At 41.7% G+C, this 19382-nt stretch overlaps 1 protein-coding gene across 8 annotated transcripts in view; it reads left to right on the plus strand.

The window, feature by feature from the left end:
• Positions 1-19382, plus strand: part of sytl5 (synaptotagmin-like 5) — a 347258-nt gene continuing 327876 nt past the window's right edge. For 5 of the 8 annotated variants that reach the window (XM_068040626.1, XM_068040631.1, XM_068040625.1 and 2 more), the window contains exon 1: positions 1-148. The gene's annotated coding sequence lies outside the window, so the exon portion shown is untranslated. Of the gene's footprint in view, positions 149-347; positions 456-19382 lie in introns of those variants that run through there. The other 3 variants (XM_068040629.1, XM_068040627.1, XM_068040628.1) reach the window with 3 other exon arrangements.

Here is a 19382-nt window from a genome sequence, read left to right on the forward strand (position 1 = left end):
TAGTGGGAAAGCAGGAACACGGAAGAGGAATAAAAGCAATCGGCAGCTGCTTCAATTTAACCTCAATCAGCATCCAGAGCTGCAAAGCAGCTCACAAATAAAAAGCTAGATCCAGTGGTGGTGCCTCGCCACATATACTGTTCATAAGGTAAGACATCTATCGATATGGAAACTGAACACGAATTGATACACATATATGGTAGTGCAAGTAGTTCTTGCACAACATATATATTGGATCATACCCAGTTCATTCAGGGTGTGGAACTAAGTGAGAGAAAGCGGAGGCACCATGATGTTTTCCTGCTATCACGGACGGTCAGCATTGATAGTGACAGTAGTGTCAGGGTTACGTGGTAAATCTTGTACGTTGAACTCAAGGCTGAGAAATTCGGAATAGATGGATTTTGGACCATAGTAAAACGGGTACGGATCTAGATCTATTATATACTCTTACGGTAAACATTTTTTATTTATTTTGTAAGAACGGTCTGTGATCCGAGCTGTTGGAAAGAAAACCTGAGTTAGGGTAAGGATGTTGCCTGAATTTTGTACACATCGCAGTAGCGTTTCCTGGGCAGTTAGTGAGTCCGTCTACTGGAGGACAGAGGAGATGCTCCAGCATCCTGTGACATTTCGACATTGTCCGTTTCAGTTGAGTCCTTTTAAGGCTATTTGGACGTGATTATTTGTTTACTTAGTTGCTTGATACCAACTAATACCGCTAAATAATAAATCACAAAACAAAATTCAAAAGTCGCTAAAGGAACTTTAACCAGAAACCTTACTGTTGCCTACGATGGGGGAATATTGATGCTTTATCAGTGGTGAGTTTATGCCGCTCTAGCTGCTGGTGCTTAGTGAGTTTCCTGCTATAGTTTTTCATATTGCTGTTCGGGATTTTCTCGATCTGTCTATATAAGCCGCATGGATGATTCAGCTGTTATTCTGCTTCAATGTTGTTTTCATTAAAAATGCTATTCGCAGTGAATTGAGGTTTAAGGCTAAATGGTTAAACTAACATATGTAGGGAATAAAGACAGAAAAAAGGTGTAAATATACAGTAAGTTCACTAACATCTGTAAAAAGAAAAGTCAGGTTAATGCTTTTTGGGTGTAGAACCTTGGAGCAAACCCATGGTCTTTTCTCTTTCCAAGTGTTGATGGATCAACAAAGTCTTTTCAGCATTTTATTTCAGATTTGCAGCACTTGCAGTTTTTTAAAAAATCTAAACGCCTCCATTATGTGCAACAACAAAAAGAAAAAGATTTGCATTTATATAGCGGTTTTCAGGACCACTGGATGTCCCAAAGTACTTCACGGCCAATGAAGTACTCTTTGAAGTGCATTTGCTATTGTAATGTAGGAAACACAGCAGGCAATTTGCACACAGCAAACTCCCACAAACAGCAGTGCAATAATGACCAGATAATCTGTTTTTGTTGATTGAGGGATAGATATTGGCCGGGATACAGACGATCACTCCCCTACTTTTCTACGAAAGAGTACCATGGGATCTTTTATATCCACTTGACTGCAGACAGGGTCTTGGTTCAACAGCTCATCCAAAAGACAGCGCCTCCGACAGTGCAGCTCTCGTCAGTGCTGCACTGGATTGTCATGTACATGTAGCAGAAGAAATCTTACATGGACCTAACTCCAAAAATGTGCTATAGATCTGATCACTGCACAAAGCTCTTTTTAGAAAAGGATAAATGTTGTAACAATTAACAGGATGTGGTTGTAGCAGGTACAAAAGTCTCCAGGCACTGATTCTAGTAGTTACTGAGAATGTAATGAAGGAACAATGTTTACTGGTTTGCCAATGAGCAAGTCAAAATGTTCTTAGCAGATGGTGGCTAACTCTGCATTTGGGCTTCTACATACAAAGGGGAGAGTTTTAGGTTCTTGAGAGAATTTTACATGGAGCATAAATGGAGCGTGAAGCTTCACTGCTGTTGTTCCCTATGGATTTCTCAGATTGAGTATGTTATGGTCCAGCTGCAGCAGTTGTTGTTTTCCTGACACAAACAGCTTCATCTTCAGTGCTAGTTTAATTTATATCATTAAATCACCTAAAATCTAATGCAAAGGCAATCCCATGCTCACATTAGGGAGCCACACTTGCAGAGTGTGTGGATTGGAGAATCAAGGTGCTAATATTGTCCAATTTCTCTCCTGCAATTACCATGAGTGCACATTCCTTACTGGGGTTGCAGGATTGCTGAACAACCCCCTACGGTCCACATGCTCATGCTGGTTTTAATGAGAAAATAGCCCAATGGGAGGCAACTTGTCTATTTTTAAAACGAAAAAAACTGGGGAGAGAAGAAAAGGATGAATAATCTTAACATTTGAGCAGGATCATTCAGGAGTTAAATTAGGAAGCACTTTTTCACACAAAGGGTAGGTGAAATTGGAACTATATCTCAAAAGGTTGTGGATGCTAGATCAATTAACAGTTTCAAGATTGGTAGATTTTTTTTTTGTTGGGTGAAAGGTATCAAGGGATATGGATCGAAGGCAGGTAAATAGAGTTGAGGTACAGATCAGCCATGATCTGATTGAATGGCAGAACAGCAGGCTCAGGTCTACTCCTGTTCCTATGAGACAGACAGCACATCAGTCTGAAAGAAAAGAGACAGGTTCACCCATTTAGTGTTGACCTATGTAAAAACTGCTCCTGGGCATTTCACAACAACGATGTGATCATATCAACTTTATCTTTGCAAATGCAAACCCAGTGATATAATTCTCAATCTTGATATCTCCAGTCAATTTTATTAGCATGCTGTATGCTTTTATCTTGTTAGATTAAATTTTAATGCCTTTACCTTCATAATAATTACAATCTTGGGTTTATGTATCTGGTGCTGGATTAATCCACCAACCTGCCAACTAAGCTGTTGCTTCATCAATATGACACAAATCCCAGTGTTTACTGACAGTGACAAAAAATCAACTTTCCTTTAAAATTTTTAATATAATGTTACTTGAGGGAATTTGTTCCATATTAAAAGGTCATGTTCTTTCCTGCCTTCTTTGAAACCAGAGATAGTGGGCTGAATTTTACCGGCCCCTCGACATCACAGTGCAGGGGCCGGTAACAGATTGCAGGGAGAGGCCCGCCTCGACCCGTGACATCGAGAAGGGCCTGCCGCGTATTGCTAGTGGTGGGGGGAGCTGGGTGCGGTTCCCCCCCCCCACTGCTGCTTGGCAGCAGACCCTTTTATCTGCATATTTAAATTGACATTAATTATATTCAAATTAACTTAGCCGCCATCCCACGCCAATTTTATGGCCTCCGTTTGGCCTTCGCATGCCTTCAGAACTCTGCACAGAGCTCCGAGGCCAGAACCTGGTGGGGAGGGGGAAGTAATAAAAATTTCATGGCGGAGTGGGGAAGGAGCGGGGAAATCAGTTTTTATTGGATGTGGGGATGGTGGGTTGTAGGCCAAATGTTAGAAGTTTAGGGGGTAAAGTGCAGGTAGGGAAAAAGGCATATGTTGGTCATTTCGGGCATTGAAATGACCATGGTTGGAGGGGGACATTGGGGAAGGGCTATCCACATCTTTCTTACATTTTAATAAAAATTTAATACTGCTGGACTTTTAAAAATTAACAGTAATTCTAAGGGCTCGGAACACAAAAGTCCAAGTGTATCAAGCCTGTCCTCGGTACCTTGCTCTACGGCATCGAGGCCTGGACAACGTATGTCAGCCAAGAGTGACGTCTCAATTCATTCCATCTTCGCTGCCTCCGCAGAATCCTTGGCATCAGGTGGCAGGACCGTATCTCCAATGCAGAAGTCCTCAAGGCAGCCAACATCTGCAGCATATACACCCTACTGAGCCAGCGGTGCTTGAGATGTCTTGACCATGAGAGCCGCATGGAAGATGGCAGGATCCCCAAGGACGCATTGTACAACGAGCTCGTCACTGGTATCAGACCCACCGGCCGTCCATGTCTCCACTTTAAAGATGTCTGCAAATGCGACATGAAGTCCTGTGACATTGATCACAAGTCGTGGGAGTCAGTTGCCAGTGATTGCCAGAGCTGGTGGGCAGCCATAAAGGCGGGGCTAAAGAGTGGCGAGTCGAAGAGACCTAGCAGTTGGCAGGAAAAAAGACAAGCGCAAGGGGAGAGCCAACTGTGTAACCGCCTCAGCAACCAATTTTAGCTGCAGCACCTGTGGAAGAGTCTGTCAATCTAGAATTGGCCTTTATAGCCACTCCAGGCACTGCTTCACAAACCACTGACCACCTCTAGGCACTTACCCATTGTCTCTCGAGACAAGGAGGCCAAAGAAGAAGAAAGCCCTTTAAAAATGGTGCCTGCGCGGTGCCGCCACCTGCCATTGCCAGGGACACTGAGGCTGCCCCTACACATCAGGGGCGGCTGCTGAGCCCCCGCGCGAAGTATAGCGGGGTCTCCTCGGCAGCCTTTTCTGTGTTGGAAGGCCAAGTTGGAAGTGCGCCGCCAAGGACCACTGTGCGTGACTAAAATTTAGCCCAGTGTCTCCTGTGTAATAGCAATCATGTGGACTATCACAACTTAACCTAATCTGTATCAGGTAAAATGAAGCCACATAAGAACACTGAGTTAGAAGTAATTATCTTGGTAAACAGAAACAAATAAATTCCAATTATATAGCATGTTTCACCTCTTTCAGAATTTCACAAAGTACTTAACAGCCAACATTTTGCTTTTGAAGTGTCGCTGTTGTAATGTAAATAAATGTCAGCTAATTTGCATACAGTGAGGTCACACAACCAGAAGTGAGATAAATGACCAAAATTTCTGATTGGCATTGTTCCTCAACCAGTCAGTGAATTACTGTGCTCTGGACTGGGGTTTGAACTCATTACCAACTGATTCTGAGGGAAAGGTGCTTCTGAGCCATGGCAGAATATTTCAGAGATTAATGTTTCATTCACTGGCCCATAATTTGCTGCTCAAAGTAACAGTGAGGCTATTGCTTATGTGCAAATGCTACAGCATCTTCAGACAAGGGTAGATGCACGGCTAAACATGAAAATCCAAAAGTCGCCTTTTGAGATGCATCGCTCCACCATTAGTTTCATGAAAATGGCATCTCACTGTCTCGCTCACAATTTGCAACTGATTGAACTGTGTGAAGTTGCTGTACTTGTACGGTAGCTATTAACTAAATTTGCCAAATATTACATCTTGTCCACTTCAGTCTAAGCACCCTTTTTGAATGATGGGATAAGAATTAATTACTGCCATACTACCTCTTTGGCACTGAAAATTAACTATTACAAGTGTGAAGTTTCATTTTCTCCAGGTTTTATTTGTTGAAGATCCCTTTTTTTCTCCCCTTTTTTTTTTCTCCTCCCCGTACCTGATTTGGCATTGAATTCGTCCAGTCTAATTTATATTTCCTTCTCAGTCCTTGCTGTTTTCACAATCTTTCAATCAAATTGGTTAAGGATATAAAGTTGCTTGACCTGTTCACTCAAATCCTAGGTGCCATGTTTCTCTTAATAATGAATGTGGACAGGATGGCTCACCATGGTGGCATCACAACCAAGCCATGGCTCATTTTGACGCAATGCTTGTCAGTTTAAGCTCTATTTTAAATGGCTAAACTTTTTTAGTGTAGGTGCACTAATTAATAAATGCAAACCACAACATATTAAATACTTGCATTTTGTTTCATTGGGTCTGTGTTAGCTTAAGTACATCATCACTGTCAAAGTTGAAGTTGGTGGATTAATTGAATAAGGTACATAGAATTTACTTTCCCGCAGTCACCAACAGATGATTTCTCTTTTTTGTATATATAATTTACCATTGATATTTTTCTTGTGACTCATGTATTTTATCAAGTAAATTGACTGGTAGCATTTGCATTTGTAGGCATTATTGTCAAAAATCTTCTTTGGCCTCCTTATCTCGAGAGACAATGGGTAAGTGCCTTGAGGTGGTCAGTGGTGTGTGGAGCAGTGCCTGGAGTGGCTATAAAGGCCAATTCTAGAGTGACAGGCTCTTCCACAGGTGCTGCAGAAAAATTTGTTTGTCGGGGCTGTTACACAGTTGGCTCTCCCCTTGCGCTTTTGTCTTTTTTCCTGCCAACAGCTAAGTCTCTTCGACTCGCCACACTTTAGCCCCACCTTTATGGCTGCCCGCCAGCTCTGGCGAACGCTGGCAACTGACTCCCACGACTTGTGATCAATGTCATAGGACTTCTAGTCGCGTTTGCAGACGTCTTTAAAGCGGAGACATGGACGGCCGGTGGGTCTGATACCAGTGGCGAGCTCGCTGTACAACGTGTCTTTGGGGATCCTGCCATCTTCCATGCGGCTCACATGGCCAAGCCATCTCAAGCGTAGTGTGTATAAGCTGGGGATGTTGGCCGCCTCGAGGACTTCTGTGTTGGAGATACGGTCCTGCCACCTGATGCCAAAATAGAACATCACTAACAGAATAAAATCTACTACAGAAGATTGTAATATATGAAGTAGTTACGTGCTACAGTCAACTTTTCACTACCTTGGTTCTTGTGTCATTATTTTGATTATGCTACTGTTTATAATCAATCTCTTGGGTGTTTGCTATCTCTTTGATATAATTAAGACATCTTGCTGAGTAAATAAGCTCTGAACAGTTGGTCTAATTTAAAGGGGACAGCTAATTGGCACTTGTTGCATTATTTCACTTGCAGTTCACTTACAAATCACATGGGTGAAGCTGACTTCTAGTCCATGATTTTAACTATCTGGCAGGAAGTTGGGGTGGGGAGGGAGCATGTAAAATAACAGGTCACTTACCTCTTCCAATCCCACTGCTATCCTACTGTATCCTAACATTAACCACCTCTTTTGAGCAGGACACCTGCAGGAAGAAAGCAGGGTCATATTTTAAATATGAAGATTAGGTCCAGTAATGTCATCAGGACCTGATCTGCAATTTCGGCCTGAGCAAGGGTGCTGTGGTATGTTGGATTCCCCCATCATGCAAATCTGAAAAATAGATAGGGAGCCAGATCCTGGACTGGATAAGACTGAGAAAATGTTTTATTTTAGGTTTTCTTCTAGGGGCGGGGGGCAGGAGTGCCCCTCACCCTACCCCCGGGCCTCCCTTTCACTGAGGTAGCCCCACCCCTGACATTTGTTAGTGTGTTCAATACATTCCATAGTGTTGTATACTACTTGGACTTTCATTCATCAGCCCGCACTTGCTAGAGTGTATTTTGAATGAATACGACTATAGAGTATTCATTTGTGCAATTTTGCTGGATCTGTTTTTTTTAAATTAAATTTGATTTATGCCAGTTTGCAAAGTTTCTATAAAGTTATACAATTTATTTTAAATATCATTACACTGTTAATGTTGAAGTTAAATGTTAATGGCACAGAACAATAATTATACTTTTGCCACTGGGGAAGATGAAATGACAAATTTTAAAATAGTAATACAATTCCTTTTGCAACCTGTTGCAGTTGTGTATTAGTAGATGCCTCACTGTTTTTGCTGGTGAAATTTTGTTGGCCCAGAATTGTTTTCTCCTCTCCAATCCCATGGCACTATTTAAAGAGAAGCAGAGGAATTTTCCCATGTGTCCTGCCCAATATTTATCCCTCAACCCATATCATTAAAACAGATTGTCTGGCCATTATCTCATTACAGTTTGTGTTGCCCTGCTCTGTGCAAATTTGCCTAAATTACAACAGTGACTGCACTTCAAAAAGTACTTAGTTGGTTGTGAGGTGCTTTGCAGCATTCTAAGGTTGTAAAAAGCACATTGAACTTTTTTCTGAAGTGAACTGGCACAAGCTGCTGTTTATTTCTGTGCATTTAAAGTCAGATGTTTATAAATTAGCTATGTGCTCCTCCCAAACTGCTTGACTGTAGAACCATCAAATTGAGAATCTTTGTGCCAAGGTTCCTGTATTGCCAGTACTCTCAAATCGTCACTGATGTGTTTGATTTTCTGTCAGCAAGTGCTAACAGCAGAGATGCAACTATGCAGGCTGTGATGTTTCTAGGTAGCTGAGAGAAGAATTTCAGTTATGTCATGGGTGTGTCTTTCCTTATGCAGGTGGCCATGTGGTAAAAGTACAGATTAACTCTGCTCTCTACAGTGTTACATAAAATCATAGAAATTTACAGCACAGAGGAGGCCATTTGGCCCATCATGTTCCCACCAGCTGACAAGGAGCCATTCAGCCTAATCCCACTTTATGGCTGTTAGTCCATATCCTTGTAGGTTATGACACTTCAAGTGCATATCCAAGTACATTTTAAATGTTGAGGGTTTCTGCCTCTACCACCCTTTTCAGGCAGTGAGTTCCAGGTCCCCACCACTCGTGGATGAAAGAAATTCCCCTCTAAACCATCTACCACTTAGTCTAAATCTATGCCCTCTGGTTATGGACTCCTCAACTAAGGGGAATAGGCCCTTCCTATCCACTCTATCTAGATGCCTCAATTTTATAAACTGCAATTAAGACTCCTCTCGGCTTCCTCTGTTCCAAAGTAAACAATCCTAGCCTATCCAATCTTTCTTCATAACTGGAATTCTCCAGTCTAGACAACATCTTTGTATATCTCTGTACCCTCTCTAGGTCAATCACATCTTTCCTATAGTGCAGTAATCAGAACTGCATGCAGTATTCCAGCTGTTACCAAACTAGTGTTTTATACAGTCCCAGCATAGCCTCCCTGCACTTGTATTCTATGCCTCGGCTAATAAAGGCAAGAATCCCGTATGCCTTCTTGACCACCTTTATCTACCTGTCCAACCACCTTCAGGGGTCTGTGGACATGCATTCCAAGGTCCCTCTGTTCCTCTACACTTCTCAGTATCTTGCCATTTATTGTGTATTTCCTGGCCTTGTTAGCCTTCCCCAAGTGCATTACCTCACACTTCTGCCCCGGGTTGAACTCCATTTGCCACTCTTCTGCCCGCCTGACTAGTCCATTAATATCTTTCTGCAGTCTACAGCTTTCTTCTTCATTGTCAACCACATGGCCAATTTTTGTATCATTACCAAACTTCTTAATCATACCCTCCACATTCAAGTCCAAATCATTGATATATACCACAAAAAGCAAGGGACCTAGTATTGAACCCTGCAGAACCCCACTGGAAACACCCTTCTGGTCATAAAAACACCCATCTGAGTCAATTTTGGATCCAATTTGCCACTTTGCCTTGGATTGCATGAGCTTTTAGTTTTGTGACCGATCTATCATGTGGGACCTTATCAAAATCCTTGCTAAAATCCATATGGACTACATTAAATGCACTACCCTCATTGACCCTCCTTGTTACCTCCTCAAAAAATTCAATCATGTTAGTCTGACACGACCGTCCCTTAACAAATCCGTGCTGACTGTCTTTGATTAATTTGTGTCTTTCTAAATGAAGATTTATCCCGTTGTCCCTCAGTATTTTTTATTCCAATAATTTTCCCACCACTGAGGTTAGGCTGACTGTTCTGTAATTACTTGGTTTATCCCCTTTCTCCCTTTTTTTTTAAACAATGGTACAACGTTAGCTGTCCTCCAGTCCTCTGGCACCACGTCTGTAGCTAGAGTGCATTGGAAAATGATGCTCAGAACCTCTGCCATTTCTTCTCTTGCTTTCCTTAACCGCCTAGGATATATTTCATCCGGGCTTGGGGATTTATCCACTTTCAAAGATGTTTAAACTCCTTAATATTTCCTCCATCATTATGTTAATTTCATCTAATATTTTTCACACTCCTCTCCTGATTACAGATTTGTTACAATGAAGATCAAACCAGAAATAGTGCTGCAATTATATGTACATTAGGTGGCTTGTACAACATTGGGTTTTAGGAAATTTTGCAACCAATTTTCATCCAACAAGGTTCCTCTTTGAAATATAAGATTAAGACTGATCCCCAATAGATTTTGAAATGAAAATGCACAGCAAGTCATTCAGCATCTGTAGAGGAAAAGAAAAAATATTCAGAACTATAAACTGAAAGATAAACGAGCATTTCAGTAGAAGCAAAGGGGATGGGTGGGCACAGGCAGATGGATGTTTTTTCTAAAAAAAAATACACTGAAGGGTTATATCAAAATGCTAACTTGTCTGTTCTTCTCACAGAAGCTGTCTGGCTCCATCTCTGGCATTTTCTGTTTTGTATGAATTCCAGCATTGAGTTTGTATTTGTTTTCCAAAGCATAACAGTTTTCAAATGGCCAATAGAACATAAGATTTCCCATTGGCTTGGATGGAACTGAGATTGTTGTAATGTCCAGTGCAACCAGTAACTAGCTATATTAATTGATATAAATGTAGCCATTCATAAGTTCTATGTTAATGATATTAGCCTTTGGCGATGTTTGCAATTAAAAATGATGACTGTTAAAGAGCTACTAACGACCTGGTAATATGATTGAAGTTAGGTTTGTTAAAGAATGTCATTGATTATTCATTGTGCTGAGAAATACAATAATTGCTTAAAAAGTTCCTTTTTTTTATAAAGTGCAAGAATTTAGAGGAAAGTTAGTGACTTGATCGGATCCAGAATCCAACATCCCTCACAGGCAACTGCAGGACACGGCTTAAAGATGTTGTAATGCTTAAATTAAATTCTAAACTAGATTAGGTACATGTGTGAATACAGTATAATCTATACAATAAAATGCTCTGCTTTACAATAAAACAGTGATTCTTTACAGGAAACACATGTTCTACCTTATAAGCATTTTCAATGAACTCTAAATGCCAACAGATATTTTGACCAGTATTGTACAACCTCCAGTTTCTCACCTGAGAATCTGATGGGGACCTTGTGCATCCAGTTGCCTACCTCCTGAATCAACTTTCAGGCATGCCTTTTGTTATGACCGAGGTGGGAGGAGTGCACTGTCTTTTCTAGTTTCACTTCTCCCCAGGTCACAACGTCTATTTAAATTTTTACCCAGTTACCGATGCAATCAATCATATCCTTGTAGACCCAATAAAAACACATAGCAAAAACACATAAGAACTTAATTAAAACAAAGGGGCCAGTAACACAACAATGAACAGTGTGTTGAAGCGGGAAGAGTACAAAGGGGCACAGCACACAGATAGCTGAGGAATTGTAGATATGATTATAGAAAAGGTATTGAGGAGGATCCCAGAAACCAGGAGTCATCATGGGCACCAGATATGATTAAACTCATAATAGACAATGGGAAACTGAAATTTTGAACAGGTTCTCACTGAGCCAAATAAGGAATTATCATTATGTCATTATACCAGACCCCTATGAGTGAGTAAGAGGGGCGGGTCTTAGAAACAAGAATTAACCCCTGACAGAAACTGAGGAAGGTATGAGAACACTCGAAGATACCCTGAGCCAGGGGCTCAGAACAGAAGAGCAGCCGCAAGTCCATGACTAATCACCTCGTGTCTTGACGGGTAGCATACTGTGCAAGTAGTGAGAGCTTTACTTGATGATTTAGTGTGTGAATAAAATATTGATATACCTTTCACCAATCAGCTTCCGCGGATTCTTTGAGTAGAGTGCGTGTTAGGCACAACAATCCTCTTTATTCCAGAATAACATACACCAACCAAGTTTCTTTAATAAACAAAATTATCAGTTTATTACCAAAAAAGGCTTATCCAGTAATGAAGCAAAGCATTAACACATAGATTGAAATATGAAAGTTCCTTTTTTACCTTAGAGACACACAAAAAGAGATTTTCTCTTTAGAGCTTTGTTACAAAAATACTTAATTCTTGAAGGGAAAAGAAAAGATATGGAAAGATGTCAGTTACCCCTTTTACTGCATCCCCAAATACGCATAGATGGCAGTCACTGGGATCTTTCTAGAACAGTTCTTTTCAGGCGACGTTGAAGATCAGTTTGGCAGGCTTTCCAGGAGAAATGTGGCAACAGGGGTTTCTGGTAGGCCTCTGGAAAAGTTGACAAGTTTTTCAAAGAGATGGAAAAGGTTGAGCTGGGGTTCTGTCCTTGGCAGATTGATAAACTTTCAAAACATTGTGCACACCCCAACTCGCAGTCCAAAGTGAACCCAAAAACAATATATCAAGAATCAAGCCTCCTGACCCCTATAAATCTTGACCTGTCACTTCTCTGTAAACATCCTCCCCAGGTCAAAAAGCCCCCGCTGGGTACTTATCTGAAGTCAGGTGACTTCCAGTGAAGGTTGTTTTACAAATCAAGTCCTTTTTTTTTAAAGAAAAAAGGTCAAAGTCCAGGATCTATGGAATCCTTTACAGTTTTAAAACCCAAGTCTTCAAAAAAAATTAACAGAAAATGGAAGTACTGTCATAACACTTTAAATATATAATGAAAATAGGCAGGAGGCTATTTAGAGATGTAAAAAAATAAGGGTTATGTATTTGTTGTAGGACCCCAATTGCAGCTCTCCTGGGGAAATGGACAAAGCATGCACAGTGAATACCAGTCCCATTTCTCTAGTTTGAAGGCCTAACTAGCAGTCATTATAGGGAGCACTGGAGGCCTCCTCCAGAATGCAAGTTTTTCGTGTTTTTGAAAGATTTCTATACAAGGCTAGGTGGAGCAGGAATGCTTTTTCAGATCCCACAAAAATCATCTGGCCTGCTTCTGGCCAGATATATGGAATGTATGGACTGATAATTTTTCCACAGAAGTCCATTTGGTGCCTGCAACTCGTCAACATGTTATTGAGGCTCCAAATCCCTGACTGACACATTGGGCATTGTCATCAGAGCATTGCTGATATCATGCCTGTTTGCCCACTCCACCAAATTCCTCCTCTTTGTTCATCAAATAGTTCCAGGTATCCTATCCATGCCCCTGGGGCAAACAGTGAGCTGGATTTTATGGGTCCCCCCGAGGTGGAGGTGGGGGTGGTGGGGGGGGGGGGGTTGCTATAGAATCATGACAGGGGGCAGAGGGTCCGTTGCCAAGAGATTTTGCTGGGGATGGGTTAGGCTGGCGACAGCCTTCCCACCCAGAGGCCATTTGAGGCCCTTAAGTGGCCTATTGATGGCCACTTAAGGGTCTCTTCTCACTGCTGCTGTGATCTAACCAGTGGCAGGGGGTGCCTTCACCATGCGGGGAGGGCGCCTTTTAAAATGAAGCAACACCCTGCAGGCTTGGGGTGGGGTCCGTTCTCCGTGGGCAATCTGTGGCCAATGCAGGACCCCTGCCAGTAAAACCTACAACTCCATGGAGCCCCCTTCCCCAGGACTTCACATCCACCTTCCCATACCCCCCCCCCCCCCCGCCCCCCCCCTCTCCCGGGGCCTTCCGGGCTGGCCCCGGCAACCCCGCCTTACTTATGAGGTTCAGGGTTCCAGCACTGGGCCTGGGTCCAAGCATTTGCAGTACCAGCAGTGGCCACTGCTCCCAGTGACGCTGCCAATTCTGCTGAGCAGTTTGCCCTTTGACCGACAGCTCTTCGAGGCTGGTTCCCCATCTTTTAAAGGAACAGGGATCCCAGCACAGCACATTTAGGCTTGAAAATACTGGAAGATCGCTCCAGGGGCTGGAAAAGGCGCTGAGGTGGAGTTTCTCCACCACTCCCCCACCCCCACCCACGCCTTTTTGGCCCAGCCCAGCCTTGCCTCCTCCCAAAAAATCCAACCCAGTGTTTCAGTTTAACATCTCATTTGAAGGACTGGAACTCCAACAACATTGCACTCAATCAGTACTGCAGTAAAGTGTCTGCATAGATTATGTGCTCATTTCTTGGAGTGGGCCTTGAACCATTGGTGAGAGTGCTATCAACTAAGCCAAGTTGATGCTTATGAAAACATCATCAATCTCAAATGATAGTTACTCAAATTATGAGCAGTTAACTGTGCCTTTTGAATAAGCAATTTGAATCATTTGCATACAGCATAAGGATAAATGGAAATGGTTTAATTCAAAGTTGTGTGGACAAGTATTAGACGTACTTATAATGGGAGGAAGTTCTGTAGAGGAAATAGTATCCAACCTTTAGGGAATGGTTGCTTTAGTGAGGTAGTGGAGAACTGTTAGTGACCATGGAACCATACCCAACAATAGTCACAATATTTAGGGTGTGAGGGGAGAAGAAAAAGAAAATAACATTTAAAAATGATTGCAAGAAAGAAAATTGATGCCCATTGTTGCAATTCAGACATCCCAGGTGGTGAAGAATAGAATTGGAGTTCAGTCTCTGTACACTTACAAGCTTTTATTTACAGAGACGCACATTACCTATCTTATACCTCCAACCCAACAACCACCGTTTCAGCCTGCTCGTATATAGACATGCACAGGTAAATCCCCAGTTAATGCCCATTACCTGAATACAATTAATATAAACCGTGGTGCGGAGTCAACTCCCCCTTGGCCCCTTTTTTCCCTTCACCCACTTGATCCTGGCCATCACGTTGGACTAAGTCCTCTTAATTCAGGCTCAGGCTGGGTGTTTGGGATATCAGGGTTACAGGAGAGCTACCCTCCACCTAATCCACCGGCTGCAGTTAATGGCTTAGTACAAAGAGGAGGAAACTCAGTCCTTTCTTTAACTATCAATTTACTTTATTCACATTGTTGTGCAATGTAAGAATAAGGCTTATACACTTAGTTAGACAAAAGCATGCAACTCAAACTGGGTTATACAGTTAATAACAAAGCTAACTAGAATCGATAAGCACACCCACTGGGTTCCTCTGACCTTTCCCTGACCTAGTCACAGAAAACAAAGGATAATACCTGAAAAAGGGGAGAGCTGACGCTGGCCCTGCGTTCCGTTCTCTCTCTCTTTTATGTTGTTGCCGCGTTGCTCACGCAGGGTCTTCCACTTCCGCTATGGTTGGTCTCCGGAGTTTCTCGCTGGCTCTATGCCTGAGATTCTCCATACTTATTCTCTTTCTTATCTCTTCAAAACTGTGCTGTCTCTTTCCAGTTGGTTGAGGCCTGCTCACCTCGTTCGTATCTTCTCCTTATTGACCCAGGCCCAAAGACCCCGGTATCCCACCGTGTCCAAATAAGGCTCTATTCCTGTGATCTCTCCCTTGTCTTTCACACAAATTAATTAGTTCAAACTGGTTTTTACCAGCACAGGCCAATGTCTGAGCTCGGGTTACTTCAGTTCATGAGCTATGCAACAGTTTGTAACAGACTCAGTATTTCTTGCAGCCCCTGGCCAACATTAAAAACCTAATTGATATATAATTTACAAGCACTGTGCATGTTATCTACTTTTTCCTGTCCTGTCCATAATTTCCCCCTACAATGTTTTTTAGTTGCATGTACGTTCTGCAGAGTTAGAGCCAGCAGCTTTTGTTTTAAACAGTGTTATTTCCCATGTTGCTCCTTCAGGGCAGTTGTGGTGTGCTTTCAGGCTAATTTAGTGTGACCTTGGCAGACATGAACATATGATTTCATGAGCAATGGGCAGCATATGTTTGGAAGGGGTTTTCTTCATAATGTGTTCAAGGGTGTGACGAGGAATTCGCTGTAGAAAACATCAGGCATTTTTGCTTCTAAGTTTATGTCCTAATAGTATAAAAAATGTGCACATTTTTTAAAGGAAAAGCATTTATATGATAAATATTTGTATTTATGAAACTCTACTAACAGGGATTTGATTCAAAGAGACCCTTGGACAATTGTATAAAATTAATTTTAAGATACTGCTTCCAAGGTAGTTTGCAAAGTAATTTTCTAATAGCACAGCAAAACCCCTTTCTGATCCCATGCAAAACATTGCTTCTGGGACAAAGCTCTTATATTTTCTGAGGTAGGACAGAAATTGCCCATATTTCATGTCATGTTCCCATGCAAACCAGGAACTAATGTTTATTATATATATTAAAAGAAAGCTACCATGTGTTTAGTATTTCTGTGCATAATAAAGAGACCTGAGGGGAAGGGAGTGATCTTAAAAGGATAAAGAGATGCAAATAGAAAAGCCTGGCACATGGGAGAAAGAAAGGCCAGATAGCATTGGAAGCAAGGAGGCAAAGTTCAAGATAGGGAACTCTCTTTATATATCCAATTAGTGTTTTGCATTCTGGAATACTGGCATTCATGAATTGGCTGCTGGTGTTTTATGCAGTAAATCAAGCTCCTTTTTATCCTGGTGCATACATGCCCGTGATCTGTTTTATGGGTAAAAGGCTTGAGCAGTATTTTGTAGGGTCGAGGAAGGAGCATATGGCCATCAACTGGGAAGAGAGCGCCAGAATTGACAAGGAAGGAAGGGAGAATGTCTGTATTAATGGGGGTGGGAGGCATGGGGGAAGGAGGAAAGAAGAGAATAGCAGCTTGAAGGGAGGAGGAGGGGAGTGGCAAGGCTACTAGTTTGAACTGAATTGGAGGATGAATAAAGGTAGCAGAGGGAGTAAAGCTCCAGATTAAATGGGGGTGGCTTTGCTGATTTTTTTTCAAGTCATATGATACTCATGTTGCAGGCGGGTGTGGACCTAATTGAAAAGAAGAAGTGATGGCCCAATGACAAGTTGGCACACGTGGGACTCCCCTCTTGCCCCTTCTTATTTGACCGCAACAGGGTTTATTCCTTTTAAACAATGGTTGTACTAACCACCTTCGTGAGTGTTTTATCTTTCACCATTACTGTGATCTTGAAAGAACCAATCAAACAGGTTTTCTTGAGTTTAAACAAGAAAGAGGTAAGTTTATTATACTTAACACTCTAACCCAACTTAAAAATATGCCTCACATTCATACGAGAATCGCACACACAAAATAGATTACCTTTTCAATTGGGTCCACACCTGCCTGCAACATGAGTATGATATGACTTGAAAAATCAGCAAAACCACCCCCATTTAATCTGGAGCTTTTCTCCCTTTCCTACCTTTATTCATCCTCCAATACAGTTCAAACTAGTAGCCTTGCCACTACCCTCCTCCTCCCTTCAAGCTGCCATTTGGTGGTTGGATTGAAGTCCAGAATAAATGGAACTTAAATACAGTCTGGAAATCCAGTAGTCCTCTGCTGAAGCTGTATTCTTGGCAGAATTTGTCATTGGCTCTCTTCCCCTGGTCGTGGCTGTAGCAGACTGCAGGCTTGGAGGATCCCCCAGTCGCAGACGGTTTTCACTTGATGATGTTTTCTTGGGAGAGAGAGGCAGGGGAGCAGCAGCCGCCTTCTCAGCTTCTGTCCACTCAGTTACTGCCTGTCTGCTTGTCTGTGCAACAAAACTTGTTTCTTCAGAGATGAACAGGTGGTCACATGGTTCTTCTCAATCCCCTTTGTTTCTAATGAGGTTTTTCTGGAATCTCCTAATGAAGTTCAAGGTTCTATGTGCCCCAGGATGTTCATTCACATTTGGAGGAGATTGGCTCTTTCAAAGTCAATGGGTGGGGATGGCCTTGACGGTCATGCTAATGAAGCCATTCTAGGTAATTCAGTCACCTTAGAGAAAGCCATTGTCCTGGCTGGGCGGCTTGTTAGACGTTGTGTCTCCAGTCCAATCTCCTGGTATTTCAGATGTTAATGGCAGTGGCCATCTTGGTTGCTAGTTAAAAGTCTAAGGTAAGTTTCCAACTGATTTAAATTAATATTTCCCATTTGGCATATAGGGTTTCCCGACAATATTATATAATGTATCAACAGGCAGGAGATAAATTATAATGGTCCAATTAACATATCACTAATAGATACTAGCTGTCATTCAGCATATTCTACCACTATTAATCAGTTTCATGCAACATTATGTGCCACAGTTTGAATAAGAGCAAAAATGGCAGTTTCTATGCAAATATCAAAATAGGTGGGCTGAAATGATCACATAAAATGACTGCAAGTTAAAGCGTCATTTGGTGTGCTGGTGAAATATTTAAGATCATGTGCACAGTTTTGTAAACTGTTCTTCAATGTTTTCTGACCAGGAAGCAGCTTGCATTCACTCAAATGATACCCTAGAATTGTGGCATAATGACATATTGATCACCAGCAAGCTGTGCTAATGTGTGGACTAAGGCTCAATATTTTTTCATTGGATATCATTGATGCTGATGTTTGAGAAATAATGTTCCAATCCTATTGCTGTGACCGGCTGATGTAACCCTGTGCACAACACCAATGCAGAGTTTTTTTTCTCAGGTGTGATGATAACCAAACCTGCATCACATCAAGCTACTAAACAAATTCAGTGCTGTGATAAAATTCATAGACCCACCTCCAGTTCTTAACCATATGGTGTGTATTATATTGTAGACACTCAGAATGTTAACAGTAAATCGTACTTGGAATTCAAAGTTTGAAATGTTGCTTTGTGACAACTACAATAAGTGATCTAGCTGCAAATGTACATTATCCAATAGTTTGTAGTAATACAATTAAATTTTGAGTTTCTGCTTACACAAAAGCAGTCACTGCAGGCATAATGTTTACAAGATGGCAGCTTTTAAAATTGAATTTGGTAGAATGTATATTTGCATCTCAACAGTATGGAGACAGGTACAATTAATGACTTCATTTAACTGTCCTTGTCAGTAGTTGATTGCATTGAACAAATCTCCAAAATGTAATGGGCATCTACAACATCAGTAATGGATAAATAATTGTTTTAACATTGGCTGGTCCTGAGGAAATTGATTTGATTAAAGTAGATGGGATTGAAGTGTGTTAATGTTCTATTAACATACATGGCTTTGTCATTCACATTTGTAATATTTATTTACATGGCTGATGTAGTTTGTTACTGTATGACCAAGAATAAGAATATATTCAGTAATAGTAAAAAGCACAGTGACACTACCACTAATTCAAAATTTCTTTAATCTGATGTCCTGATTTTTAAACATGCGCCCAAAATGAGCATGAGGTCAGCCAAGCTGTACCCGTCCAAGACCTTTCAGCAAGTGGCCCAACCATTGCCTGGTTTAGGCTTCATTAAAAATATGTCAGGACATTTTTATTTGGAGCAATCTCTGGCAATCCCTTGTTTAAGATTCACACTCTACCCATTTGTACATGCAAAAGGTCCTGATTCACATATGTAAGCAGTCTCATACCTGTTTACAGTGGGCATGCTGAGTACCAACTTACAGGCGCATTAGGGAACTGTTACTTCCCTGTCATTTTTAACTACTAGACACCTCAAAAGTAATGGACGGCAATGAAAAATCGGCCCCTGGAGCTCTGGCACTATTATACTTGAAATGAGGTGAGAAGATTCACACTTTTTGAAGTTTGCTTGTAGTTCTTCAGCTCCCTCAGCCAAAATTGAAGTATATCTATTGCTACCTTTTCCTTGCAGTGCTGTCACTAACAGTAGTCCCAACTTGGGTTGCAGCACCTTGAGGTCCTTCTAGCAACCAAGAATCAACTGAAGAGCCATCTCTCAACTCTGTGGTTGGCAGAGGGACGTGGAAGCTCAATGCGACACTGCTGACCCCAGAGAACGTTGAGGAACTCAAAAGGGATTACAAT

Source organism: Heterodontus francisci, chromosome 10 (assembly GCF_036365525.1).
Source record: "Heterodontus francisci isolate sHetFra1 chromosome 10, sHetFra1.hap1, whole genome shotgun sequence".
NCBI lineage: Eukaryota > Metazoa > Chordata > Chondrichthyes > Heterodontiformes > Heterodontidae > Heterodontus > Heterodontus francisci.